This window comes from Mirounga angustirostris, unplaced genomic scaffold, assembly GCF_029215605.1.
Source record: "Mirounga angustirostris isolate CCGP_5_RB_7025 unplaced genomic scaffold, mMirAng1.0.hap1 SCAF_7, whole genome shotgun sequence".
Taxonomy (NCBI): Eukaryota; Metazoa; Chordata; class Mammalia; order Carnivora; family Phocidae; genus Mirounga; species Mirounga angustirostris.
In genome coordinates, this window is record NW_026991715.1 from 19,397,413 (window position 1) to 19,410,818 (window position 13,406).

The window sequence follows — 13,406 nt, forward strand, 5'->3', positions numbered from 1 at the left end:
AGCTAGAGAGGGAACACAAGCAGGGGAAAGGGAGAGGGAGAAACAGGCTTCCTGCTGGGCAGGGAGCCCGATGCGCATCTCAATTCCAGGACCCTGGATCATGACCTGAGCTGAAGGCAAACGCTTAATGACTGAGCCCAGGCCCCCCAGTTTTTAATAATATTTTAAAATAATGAATGTGTATGGGTTACCTGGCCATAGATAAATAAACATTAAAAGCAGTTATGAAAGTCTAAATCAATCCAGTGGTTAGGGGAAGAGAAAAAAAATAAGAAATTTGAGAAATCATGCAGTAATCAGTATGACACAGTTTGAGAGCTTGTAAATATTAGGAATGCAGGGAAGGAAGAAATCAGAGGTAACCATAATATAAGTTCCATGAGGGCAAGAATTGTAGTCTCTTTTGTTCATTGACAGTACATATGGATTGACTGACTATATAAGGTATCAATTATTGTTATGTTGAAAAAAATGTTTTTGTCTCTTGCCATTTACATTATGTTTAGAAATTGGTAATGTCTTTCCTTTTTCATGTAATGAAATTTCAATAAAGGGTTCCTTTATTTTTAATTTGGCCTACTTGTTACCTTCAAGTGCAGGTAACTATTTAATGAGAACATGTTAACAAAATATAAAACCACACCACGGAAATATAGAATTAAACATAATGCTTTTGAGTTTACCAAACATTAAATGGTTGGGACTTAAAGGTCTTTATGAATTGGAGTGCCTGGGTGGCTCATTTGGTTAAGTGACTCTTGGTTTCGGCTCAGGTCATGATATCAGGGTTGTGAGATCGAGCCCTGGTGTCAGATTCCGAGCTCAGTGCAGAGTCTGCTTGAGATTCTCTCTCCTTTTCCCTCTGCACCTCCTGCTTGTTCTCTCTCTGTCTCTCTCCCGTTCTGTCAAATAAATAAATAAAATCTTCTTAAAAAAGGTCTTTATGAATCTATGGCAAACTAGAAAAATATAAGCTGTTTTAGAATTCAGAAATCACTTTACAGAAAATAACATCGGCTTTAAGGTATGATATCACTTGTATAAAGCTATTCCTGAATTTTTTTAAATTTTATTTTTAAGTAATCTCTACACCCAACATGGGGCTTGAACCCACAACCTTGAGATCAAGAGTTGCATGCTCTACCGACTGAGCCAGCCAGGCGCCCCTATTCTTGAATTTTGTTTAAACAGTTTTGTAGGAGCATCTGGGTGGCTCAGTGAGTTAAACAACTGACTCTTGATTTCAGCTCAGGTCATGATCTCAGGGTTGTGAGATCAAGCCCCCCATAGGGCTCCATGCTCAACGAAGAGTCTGCTTGAGATTTTCTCTCTCCCATTCTCTCTGCCTCTCCCCTCCACTCACTCTCTCTCAAATTAAATAATTTTTTAAAAAAATAATAATAAATAAATGCTTTTGTTTGGAACCTTCCAAAAAATAGCACTCATTTGTTTCAAGTTACTACATATTTTGCCTACCTGGTCTGAATGTGGGATCCTTATTCTTCTGTGAATTGTTGGAATTTTGCATAGATACACTGTAAGTAGCATTGCCCATCAGAATTACTGTCCTTTCTCTTGTGAATTTTGAAACTATTTCAACCATGTGAAGCCAACAGTGTCCTATGTCATAGACCAATTTCTAATCTGTCAAATATGTAAGAGGAAGACAAATTGCTTGGTGTGGAGGGAAACCCTTTACGTGTAAGCAGCCCAGCTCTTTCTCCAAATAAAAGTGGAAGGAGTGCTGAGAGTTCTCGTGTTACTTGAGGCGGCGGCGGGGGGTGGGGGGCGGGGGGTCACCTTTCTTCTTCACAGGGGCAGGTAGCCCAGTGACCCAGAAAGGGATATGGGAGGCATCCCCCAGTGGCAGAACTCTGCCTCCCAGCGACTACGCTATGGGCCCCGGAGCAGGTGAAAGTGTACCTGACTCTCCAGTCCATTTGGTTTGTTAATTACCGATGCCCAGGCTGAGATCAAGAGGCTTTACCATGCTAAGCTTCAGCCTGAAATTCAGCCTCCCTGCTCTGGCCCAGAAGATTTCTGACTAGTGCCTGGTCCTGCATGGCCTCAACATTTTCTGGGCTGTTCCCATATCACACAGCAATGTTGGCATCTTGTATGAACTCCAGGCAGAAAGCTTTCCCCCTAAACTTGCTTTCAGATTTATTTCCACTTTCCCAACAGCTGACCTCATTCATAACCTTTTCCTTGTTTTTGGCATCTCTCCTCCATCATGATTTTTAGCCATCCCCTTGATTATGCTGCTTCTGGCAGCTTAAGGGAAGCACCTTACCTTGCCTTGCTCAGCCTCCTCGTCTTCTCAGGCTTCTGCAGGCAAGACCTTGCCGTGTACCCTGAGTCCCCCAATGGAATCTAGAGAAATAAACAGGAGATTTCCAGAGACTATCTATATTCAAGAACAATTCACATAATTGGTCACCTCCAGGATCATAAGGAAATATGACAGTCAACTTGTCACTGCATTTGTTAGCATTCCATGATATTCTGACCCCCCAGAAGTTAAATCTCATTTCAGTCAATTATAAGAAGTTGTCAAAATTCTTTTGCACTGCAGGAATTGTGTTGTCTTGAAACAAAGTTGTTTTAAATATAAATTGCTTTCCCAGCACCATAGATTTGTTTAAAACAACTTTTCTGTCTATTTTACTTATAGGTTGATTTAACTTTTTTATACACATGTTAGATAGTTGATTTTTTATTGCCTTTTTGTGGGCTTAAAGAAGGGTTTCCAGCACCTCAGTCCCCTTATTATTTGGACAGAATCCCCCACTGTGCAATCCCCTCTGGTACAGAAGTCACATTAGTCAAGTAAACCATCTTCCTCTTCCTGGAGGTTTCCATCCAGGCAAGAGACCAAGACTCTCTTTGGAAATTCTCTTGAGAAATGGGGGTCATCTGAAAATCATTCATTGTGATTTATCTGAGGAATTTATCTTATATATTTTTAAATATTTATTTATTTATTTATTTGAGGTGGGAAGGGCAGAGGAGAGAGAAAGAATCTCAAGCAGAACCTCCGCTGAGCACAGAGCCCAACATGGGGCTTGATCTCATGACTCTGAGATCAGGATCTGAGCCAAAACCAAGAGTTGGACGCTAATTGACTGCAGCACCCCGGCGCCCTGAGGAATTTATCTTAAACGAGAAAGGCAGTTGTCCTCATGCTCCATCCTCATCAATACCAATTTCTTCAGACTCGTAAAAAGAATCCCGTTTCACCATGCTTTGGGGGGATTATCAGGAAAAGTCCAACACAACAAAAGATCCGAGTGACTGGAACACATCCCTGCTATCTTCTGTGTTATTGCATCTTGACACCTCTTTACCCTCTTGCCTGGTGGCAACTACACGTACTTTTGCTAGATTCGATTCCCCTAACCATCATGGTAAGCAGGGCTGCCTAGTCTATGTGTAAATTAGGAAAAGATGATCCTTCTTCAAGATGTTTTATGGACATCTGTCAGAAAATTGTTAAATATACTGATTTTATTAGAACAAGACACTTGACTACCTTAAGCCCCAAAATATTTGACCATAACACGTATATGATTCCGTAATGAAAAGAGCATACCTTCCGTGTGGCAGACATGACTATAACCGCCTTTTGCGTTTGCCTCCTGATGGCATGAGGAGTCCCAAGCAGCTAAGTGGAGGTAATTGCTTCCAGTTTAGTGGAACTGTAATTATCTTCCTGGCAGAAGAAATCTTGGAGTACTAAGAATTCAAAATCAGCAGAACCCCATGAAGGAAGGATAAGTGGATCATTAGGTTTAATAGTGAGACGTACCATTGGGTTTAAGAGTGAGAGGTTCCACACATTTGTTCTCAGGCCCATATATTGTATTACTATTTCTCCCTGGTTCAGAGCACATACCGCATCTACACATTACCTCCCCAGATTGGCACGATGTTGTTCCCTGAGCTACATAACTGAACATTCAATAGACATTCTGCTAGTCTCTAAGGCAAACTGCTTTGATCCCACAGGCATCAGTATATTGCCTTATCTCACTAAAAAAGTAAAATGTTAAAAACAATGTTTTGAAAGAGTTGTGAATGAGTCGTGTTCCGTACATCTATTGACCATGCTGCTTGCTGGTGTATGGCTGTCAGGAAAAGCAAATCCAAATCCCAAATAAGTGCCTATTCCAGGAAGAAATGTGATCAGTTTGATGCCAAGCACCTTTCTGGTCTCACGAGAGTTGGGTCCCACGCTGGAGGCTCCTGTCTGCTTCCTGCAAATGTCAAGTTGGACATTCAGCAGTGACGGCAGGCAGGCCCGCCTTGGTGAGGGGGAAGTCTGAATAGCTGAGCCCATACATAGTTTCTATTTAGTCTCAGGGTCACCACTTGGTTTATGAGCTCATCGCAGCCAGAGAGTATCTCAAGGAATGTCCAGTTTTATTAAAAACATCTCATTTACGATGGGAGGTTCATGAATGGAGTTCTCAGGACCGGTGTTCAACCCCTACCAGGAACTGATCACAAGCCCAAAGCTGTTTCTCAAAAGGAGAAATATTACTTGTCAAAGAGGATGTGCTTATGCTCAAACATCCTATGGGCCTCTACTGTGATTCATTTATTGGAACTTTCTTTCTTCCTTCCTTCGTTCCTTCGTTCCTTCCTTCCTTCCTTTCTGTTTTCTTTCTTTCTTTCAAGAATTTATTTATTTGAGAGAGAGAGACTAACAGAGAGAGAGCACAAGCTGAGGGGTGGGGAGGGGCAGAGGGAGAGGGAGAAGCAAACTTCCCATCAAGCAGGGAACCTGATGTGGGGCTCCGTCCCAGGACCATGAGATCATGACCTGAAAGGAAGGCAGACATTTACCGACTGAGCCACCCAGGTGCCCCCCGTTTATTGGCATTTTCATTGGGTTTAGATAGTGTTCCAATCTGCTGTGGGACTTTTGAGTCCTGTTGGATTCACTAGGTCATAAAGGTCAAAGAGTAGAGCTGCCTGCCTTGAAGCTTACATTTCCCAGCCTTCTCGGATCCCGGGTCTCACTCAAAGTTTGCAGCCATCCGGGCCACCCTGTGAGTGAATCAAAGAAGCACACCTATAGTATATGTTACTTCCAAAATTCAGTGAGGCTGATCGAGCACTATGCCTTTTTCTCTATTGCTGTCAGATGCAAGGTATGTTAACTTGTCCTTCATATTGACAAGGATATCCCCATGGACTTCAGACAGGTGCGAGGCCCCTCTAAAGTCATCTCCACTTTCTATAATTGGGTATTTTCAGCAGGAAACAATAATGGATTAGATTAGCATGATGCCCCATGAAATGATGAGACTGTCAGGTACCCTTTGGCCAAATTGTGGCACACAGTTCAAGAGCTGCTGTATTCCTGAGACCAGATAAGTAAACCTGTGCTAATGCCAAGTGAAAAGAACCTTCTGAGATTATTTAGCATTTGTGAGGTCAACAGATGTAAACTGAAAACTGTTCTTATTTGCTCCAGTAATTATATCTGGATTGGCGACTAGAATTTGGAAAACGGATTCAGCTAATGATCATCAACTGGATAAGGATGTTTATGAAACGTTTGGGAGACTCTGGTGATTTCTGCATGGGTCAAACCAGCTACCTCTGCATCTTCTAGGTCTTGGGAGGTAATATTTAACTTTGTATTTCCACCTCACCTTTCCCAGCCTCCTCCTGAGAATGTGATATGGCTTTTGATTTACTTTCTGATGGGGAGAGGGAGTTATAAGAGTTTTCCTTGGTCCTTCTTACCATAATAGCTAGGATAACCATATAATTTATCATTAAAACCAGTACATTTTTTTAAAAAAAGATTTTATTTATTTGTTTGAGAGAGAGTAGAGCGAGAAAGAGAGAGCTCAAGCAGTGCTGAGGGTCAGAGGGAGAGGGAAAAACAGACTCTCTGCTGTGCAGGGAGCCTGACTCGGGACTCAATCCCAAGACCCTGAGATCATGACCTGAGCCAGAGGCAGATGCTTAACCGACTCTGCCACCCAGGTGCCCCTAAAACCAGTACATTTTTGATAGTGAAAAAGGACTGTTAATAATTATGCTGGAAAGACAGATACAAGCTGGTGCTTTATGGGGTCAAGAATCCAGTGTGGGGATTTGGTATTTGCTGAGGTTATCTGTACTGGTAATGCACTCAGGAACCAGGAAAGTCATCATCAGATATGATCAGGAACCCACTGAGCCTCCACAAGCTGGACTGGGTTCATGACTCTCTTTCAGCCTCCACCCTAACCAGTGAACCACACCGATGGTCTCTCTGCATTCCCAGAAATCAGTGTTAAGCTCAGAGCCAATGTTCAACAATCCCTGAGAAGTCTGGGTATTTGCCTTTCCCCACTGCACTGTCAATCTGGTAAATGAATGCTTTCCCTTGTGGAAAGCTGGAAAGAAAATCACAGAACACACTAGCATATTACAGGGTGCTTTCCTAGGTACATCCTGCCTCATCCCATTGTGCTAGGGATGCATGTGTACAGTCTCAGGTCCGAGAGTTAGGTGAAAAGCTGTGATCATTGTGGGAGCTGAAAACAGGCCTGTCCAAGCCCAGAGGGGTGTTGCTGTTGTTATAGAAATCAAATAGAACCTCCATGGGCTCTTCTCCAGGGACTCTAATTATAGGCCTGGAGACTATCAGGGTTGGTGGAGGTCAGCACACAGACTCAGATTTCCCTGGCTTGATAACTTCCTCAGGTGAGGCTCTTACAGGCGCTGAAAGCAAGGCAACTGCAGACTTCTCCAAAGAGGAAAGAGACAACCCTTTGAGACATTCTGTTCCTTCCCAATTTCTTTATTCCTATCCTTACAGATCCAGTCTTTTTCAATCACTACTCCAATTTTCACACAAGAGACTGAGAAGAGCTGTGGATTCAGGTGATATTACTCAACAACCCACTGGATCAAATTCTGTATTTTATTTTGCCCAGCAACTTAAAAAGATAAAAGGTTTTGTGTGTTTATTTGCCCCCCCCCTTTTTTTTGGTAAGCGCTGCTATAGGAGTTTCTTGTCATTCACTAACTTCAAGCTTTTGGGAACCAACTGAAACAACTCTTTCATCCAATTTTCCTCAATCTCCTAATCCTAGGTTGAGCCTGAGATCCATTGTCTACACCGGGACACTTTGGAGAGTAAAATGGGTATGCTAAAGAAAATTATGCCGGGATAAGAAGCATAAAATATCCAGGAGATACTGGACATGTAACCCTTCAACTCATGCCCTGTGTATTGTCTTGTGGCGTTAGCCATGTGGTTGCCCAAAGTCTTATCTTCAGTGGATATTTCATTCCAGATGATAATTTGATTCAATCTGAATGAAAAGGTTGCCAGAGCAGCATGCCTTAATACTTGCTTACTTTTATATTTTTTTGTGATAGCAAATTTATTTATTTAGTACTTTTTCCATTCCATATCATCAGGAGGATTGATTTCAACTTTCCTTTTACCTACATCAGACCAGTTGGTACTCAAAACTGTACCACCAGACTCCATAAATGATTTGTTCATAGCACGTTTCACTTCATCAAAACCATCTGAATAGATCTGCTGAAATAATTTGTTTAAAGCTGCATCTCCCTCCAACTTCTTTTTTTCTTCTTCTTTGATCTCACCAACCAATTTATCCCAATTTCTTGTATAATGAGATGATGATGGATATAACTTCTTTACATCTGCTATGAACTTTTTTGGTTTAGGCACATCTCCTTGCCCCTCTAGCTTTTCCCATCTCACAGCCTCTGTCTTTTTCATTTTAATTTCAATCTTGGTTGAAAGTACTTTAAATGTGCTCTGTTCTGGGATTATAGGATGAAGAAGTCTCAGTTGCAAATTGTAATCCTCTCCAGAAGGAAGTTTCACCAAAGCAGACAACTCTTTTTCTGAAAATTCCACATTTACATTATTCTTCTGAACATTCTTGATCATAAGTGTAATGATTACTTGAGATTGTGTTTGATACCAGTCATACTTGATTTTTGACTGATGAGTCCTCTGGGATGCACACACCTCAGATTGTGATCCATTCTGGGCCTCTTGACACCTTTTAATCCAGACAGTGAAATCAGGATCTGTACTATCTAATTTCTGTCCTCCTATAAAAGTTTCTAAAGCAGGAGCATAGTTTTTTTCATGGTATTCACATATCCCTTTTCTCACCATAGCAGTGGAATTATTTGGATTAAGTCCAAGAGATTTCTTTGCATCAGCAACAGCATCGCAGTAATTCCCAAGAAGAATGTGACAACAAGCTCTTTGACAATAATATTGAGCATCATCTGGTTTCTGTTCCAAAGCCTTAATCAGCTCCTCTCACGCCGCCTGGGGGTCCTCCTGGATCAGAGCATCTGAGAAGCTCCGGAAAAACTTCTGGGCTCTTGCAGGTTCCGCTGCAGCTGCCGCCATCCCTACAAATCGCTGTTGCTGTTAGAGCAGCTTCCTCCGAGGTTATGAGCTACACCGCCGCCGCCCAACGGGGAATATACTTGCTTACTTTTATTTTAAGTCCAAGCATACCAGATAATCAGTCCTAGATCCCCTTTACTCCCATCAGGATCTATTGCTAGACATTTCCCTATATTCACTCATCTTACCAATTTCTTATCAGTTACAGTATTAGTATCAAATGATACCTAACAGAGGGTGTTGGACTGCCTGGAATCCCATTAAGGAACTCTTTAACTTCAAAGGATGGTATATTCTGGAGTGCCTAGAAGATGTGAGGTAGGGTCATCTACTTTGGTGGCATCTGATACCAACATCAGATCTACCACAAAAATGGCAGAACAGCTCTCATTCAGTTGTATTTTTGACATCTAATTACTATCATGTGTTTTTTTTTCAAAGATTTTATTTATTTATTTGAGAGAGAGAATGAGAGAGAGCACATGAGAGGGAGGAGGGTCAGAGGGAGAAGCAGGCTCCCTGCCGAGCAGGGAGCCCGATGCGGGACTCGATCCCGGGACTCCAGGATCATGACCTGAGCCGAAGGCAGTCGCTTAACCAACTGAGCCACCCAGGCGCCCCCCCAGGCGCCGTGTTTTAATGGAACATAGCCTAATTCAAAAAACTTACACAAAGCATTTGCTTTGTACATTAAAGAGGGCATACTCCTAAGTCTTATAAATGCGTTTTGGCCAAGGCAATATATCTGTGTAATTTGCAGGCTCAATTGTATGGTTTAGAGCTAAAGCTTTTGTTTTTTTGTTTTTTGTTTTCATTACCTAGAGAAAAAAAGAGTGACTCCAATGTGTACAATAAGAGAATGAAGAACAATGTCAATGGAATCACAAATGGGGCAAAAAGGAATTATTTTCATGCTTTGGAGGACAAGGGAATCGAAACCATTCCTCTGGCTCTAGGACAGGATTTCCTCATCAATAAGTGGAGAATTGGATTCGGTGAATTATTAAGTAACTTCCAGCTCCATTAATTCTATGAATTTATAAAACTCCAGCATGGAAAATGAATGAATAACTAGCTATCATTCAATGTCAGAAAAGGAGAATTATTATAATTAATTAAAATGTATGTGCCTACAAAGCGTAGGGTGTTTTTTGTTTTTGTTTTTCATGCATGCAGGAGAGGTGGGCTGGAGGGAGAAGAGCTGTCAGGCTTATTCCGTGCTTTGGCAGAAGGAAGTCGATGTAGGCGTAGTTCAGGAAATCACTCTGTCACCAGTCTGGAAGGTTCTGAAAAGAGGTGCTTGACAAGAGGGTGAGCATGCTAGAATAGAGGGAACCACCCATATGGACACTACAGATTTCAGTTTGGGTGTGGTGCTTTTGGCTTTTTCCTTTTTGACATGGATCACACCCTTTCCATGCCAACTTGGATCTCAAGTCTTTCCTAGGATGGGATTTTACCATTTGCCACAAGATATACATTTCCTATGTGGTTCTAAGAAACTTTGCTTTGGGAAAATGAACCATGACTCATGTTCCAAATGTTGCACTCCAGAAAATCGAATGATCTTTTCATGTTTCTATTTTGAAAAGTTCTTTGACAATGATTTAAATGGCCCATCTTAGTACCTTTGAAGTCAAATAATTGTGGCCTCTTTTGGATGGAAGCCTTGATACACAGTACATGTTTCCCAGAAACGATGTTTTACAAAAGAAACTAAAGAAAAGAAGTATTTAAAAGCAGATGTCTTACAACTGCTTTGGTGATTTAGGGGCAGACACAGTTCATCTTCTACCATGTTGGCTGTGTGTGTGTGTGTGTGTGTGTGTGTGTGTGTGAACTCTTGGATTTGATTAACGATGATGAAAAACAGTATTATAAGAAAACAAACATAGATTTGCCCTTGGAAAGTCATTCTTATTGAATGGCTCAAAACCTGCTGAACTTACACTTACCAAGCGAAACTCTATGATTTGATGTTCTTTTATTTTGAATCCAGGTTTCCCATTGAAAATGTGGGCTTTGATCTTTATCTGTGACTTGCTCAACGTAGGCCTCAACATGTTCCATTTTGTAAGAAGTTTCTGTGCTCTACTTCTGGAATGAATTTCCCCAGGGCTTCTTAAATGGTTTGTGCTTTAATGCATGATAGTGTAAATTTTTTCAAATTTGATCAATTCCTTTTAAATTTGAATGAGATTCTGCTTTTCTTCCTGTCCTCAGATAACACTATTGACTCACAGTCAGGGGGCATGCACTTGGAGTAGATTTTGTAGCAGTGGTGACGAGAATCCATCCAGACCTGGGCACTCTTAGTCACTTCTTCTTGGGACTAAACGTGTTCCCGTTAGGGTACTGGTGTAGTCTTTAGCTGTAGATCAGAGCGAAACCTGGAAGTTCACACTGGTCTTACTCTTAGCCTGGGTCACCTTGGCACTGTTTTCTGACCAGTAGAATTAACTGACAGCAGACAGTTATTTTCGTCTTTGAAGTAGATCCAGGCTTTTGCTGTCTTGTTTTCTCTTTCCATTTCCTTAGGTTAGAGTTGCTTTATTTGCTGATATTTCCTAGCTTAGGTTGAGTTTCAAGCCAAGGACATTACTGCAAGAGTAGCAAGAATAGAAAATCAATACCATATTGATTGCCTGTGAGAATGATTATGAATAACTTCAGTTTCCTCTTTGTAGTTTTAGGTTCATTGTTCTATCTTCCCCATTTATGGCTCTCCGAGTTTTCATAATGAAAATGTTGTGATTGAATCAAAGACGTGGAAGAAAATTATTTTGTCTGTACAAGTCTATAAATTCTTAAATGGTGTGCTTTAAAAAAAAAACAATCTTTCATTATGGATATAAAAAGAATTATTTTTCTCTTCAGTTTTTTCATAAGAGAAGTGTCATTTTCCTGGTCACATTTATAATAAAATGGCCATGTTTAGCCTGATCTAAATTAAGGTAAAAATATTTATCTGTTCACAATAATTTTCACTCCATTTTAGTACTAGAAAAAATGTATTGCATGATAATGCATTTATTTTAGATCTAGCATTCCTTCCAAACTTTGAGCATGAGAAAATAATGTTTAGCAAACCTATGAACTTAGAAATGTTTTAAATTTTAAAGAAATCTTAGAGAACTAGGTCAAGCCTTAAGCATTTTTGGACTTAGGAGAATGTAATCTTTAACTGGCAGAAATTGGGGAGGGAGGCGGGGATGGAGGAATCTGCCGGCCTTGGTAGGCTCCTAGAGAAATATCATTCTGCAGATAGAGGGCGGCTTTTGGGGGCTCTTTAAGCTGCAGGGACATTGATCTGGACTTACCTTTGGGAAAGCTGATTTGGAAAAGAACCGGAATCTTGCTGTCATCTTCAATGCTGAATCACTTACACTACTTCGGTTGCAGGCAACAGAAATGACCTTAGCTAATGTAAATGAGAAGCAATTCACTAGAGAGATATAGATATTTCCAAAATCCAGGAAATGCTGAAGACACAGACCTCAGTAAGGCCTGGAATCAGAACACTGTTGGTGATCTGGGTGTCCACTGAAGTCCAGACGCAGGCCTGAAACAGTGTCAACTTATTTGTCATCCCTTCTGTCTTGCCCTTGAGATTCAAATGCTAAGAGAGAGAGACAGAGAGAGGACAATTTGCCTAGCTGGACCTAGGGTGGGCAAGGATCTCTGATGGACGTACTGCTGTGACTTTATTCATGGGGAACGGGGGAGGGGTCTCAAAAGGAAACAGGAAACTATTACCAGAAGGGCAGGAAAAAAACAACAGATCCCTATGGGCAGTATTTTTCTCCCCCTCACATTTTAGGACTTGTCATAATCTTTTGTCTGTCCCTATATCTCATAGCCTTATACTCTTGACACTGACCCCAACTCTTCCCCACCCTGTCCACTACAGGCTCACCCACAGAAAGGATTTTAAAACTCTACTCCAGCTCTGAGAGGACTGTGCATTGAGTTCTTACTTTGGTCAGGCTACGCCTGGTCGTTTAGTCTAGCATGGGCTCTGCCTCGCTCCTGAGCTCCTGTCATCTTGTTTCTGAGATTCCAGTTCTAGCGACTACGACCTTATCTTATTTCTTGGCTCTGAGTAGGAATAAAACCGTGATGTGCCTTTTGCTAGGCTTGGGTGCTTTCCTTCTGCCTAGTGCCCTGTTCTCTACCAGAAAACTCCCTGGAGCTCTCTGTCTGATTCCTTCTAGATTTTCCAGCACCATGCTTCTGGTGCTTCTTCCATCAGAACACTTCTGATATTCCTGGTGGGATCCTGCTGATGCCAACTGTCTGACAAATTTTCTCTCTTTTTTTAAAAAAATACAGAAACACCTCTTTATACAGTTCTGGCTCATCCAGTGTTCCCACTTAATTCTACCTTTTAAATCCGCGTTAGTAAATATTGAATAGATATAAAATCCTAAGGATAATGTATGTGAAGTTTAAAGAAATATCAAATAATGACCTCCAATGTACCTGCCACCCAGCAATGTTCTTCTCTCTTTTTTCCTCATTAGATATTGGTGTTTTATTTATTATTTTTAAATAAATATATTTTTTTTAAGTTTTTATTTAAATTCCAGTTAGTAAACATACAGTGTAAGATTAGGTTCAGGTGTACAATATAGTGATTCTGCACTTCTAACACCTGGGGCTCATCACAACAAGTGTGCTTCTTAATCCCCATGACCTATTTCCCCCATCCCCCACCCACCTCCCCATCAGTTTGTTCTCTATGGTTAAGAGTATCTTTGTTTGTTTCCTTCTCTCTCTCTTTTTTCCCCTTTGCTCATTCACTTTGTTCCTTAAATTCCACATATGAGTGAAATCATATGGTATTTGTCTTTCTCTGACTGAGTTATTTTGCATAGCATTATACTCTCTAGCTCCATCCATGTCATTCCAAATGGCAAGATTTCATACTTTTTTTTTTTTACAGCTGAGTAATATTCCATCGCATGTATGTGTACCACATCTTCTTTGTCCA

General features: G+C 41.0%; 1 pseudogene across 1 annotated transcript; it reads right to left on the reverse strand.

Moving 5' to 3' along the window:
• Window positions 1-7,381: 7,381 nt before the first annotated feature.
• On the reverse strand, window positions 7,382-8,482 carry LOC123852347 (protein SGT1 homolog; annotated as a pseudogene). The gene has a single exon (XR_010412874.1). The product of XR_010412874.1 is annotated as a protein SGT1 homolog (transcript).
• Window positions 8,483-13,406: the final 4,924 nt, after the last annotated feature.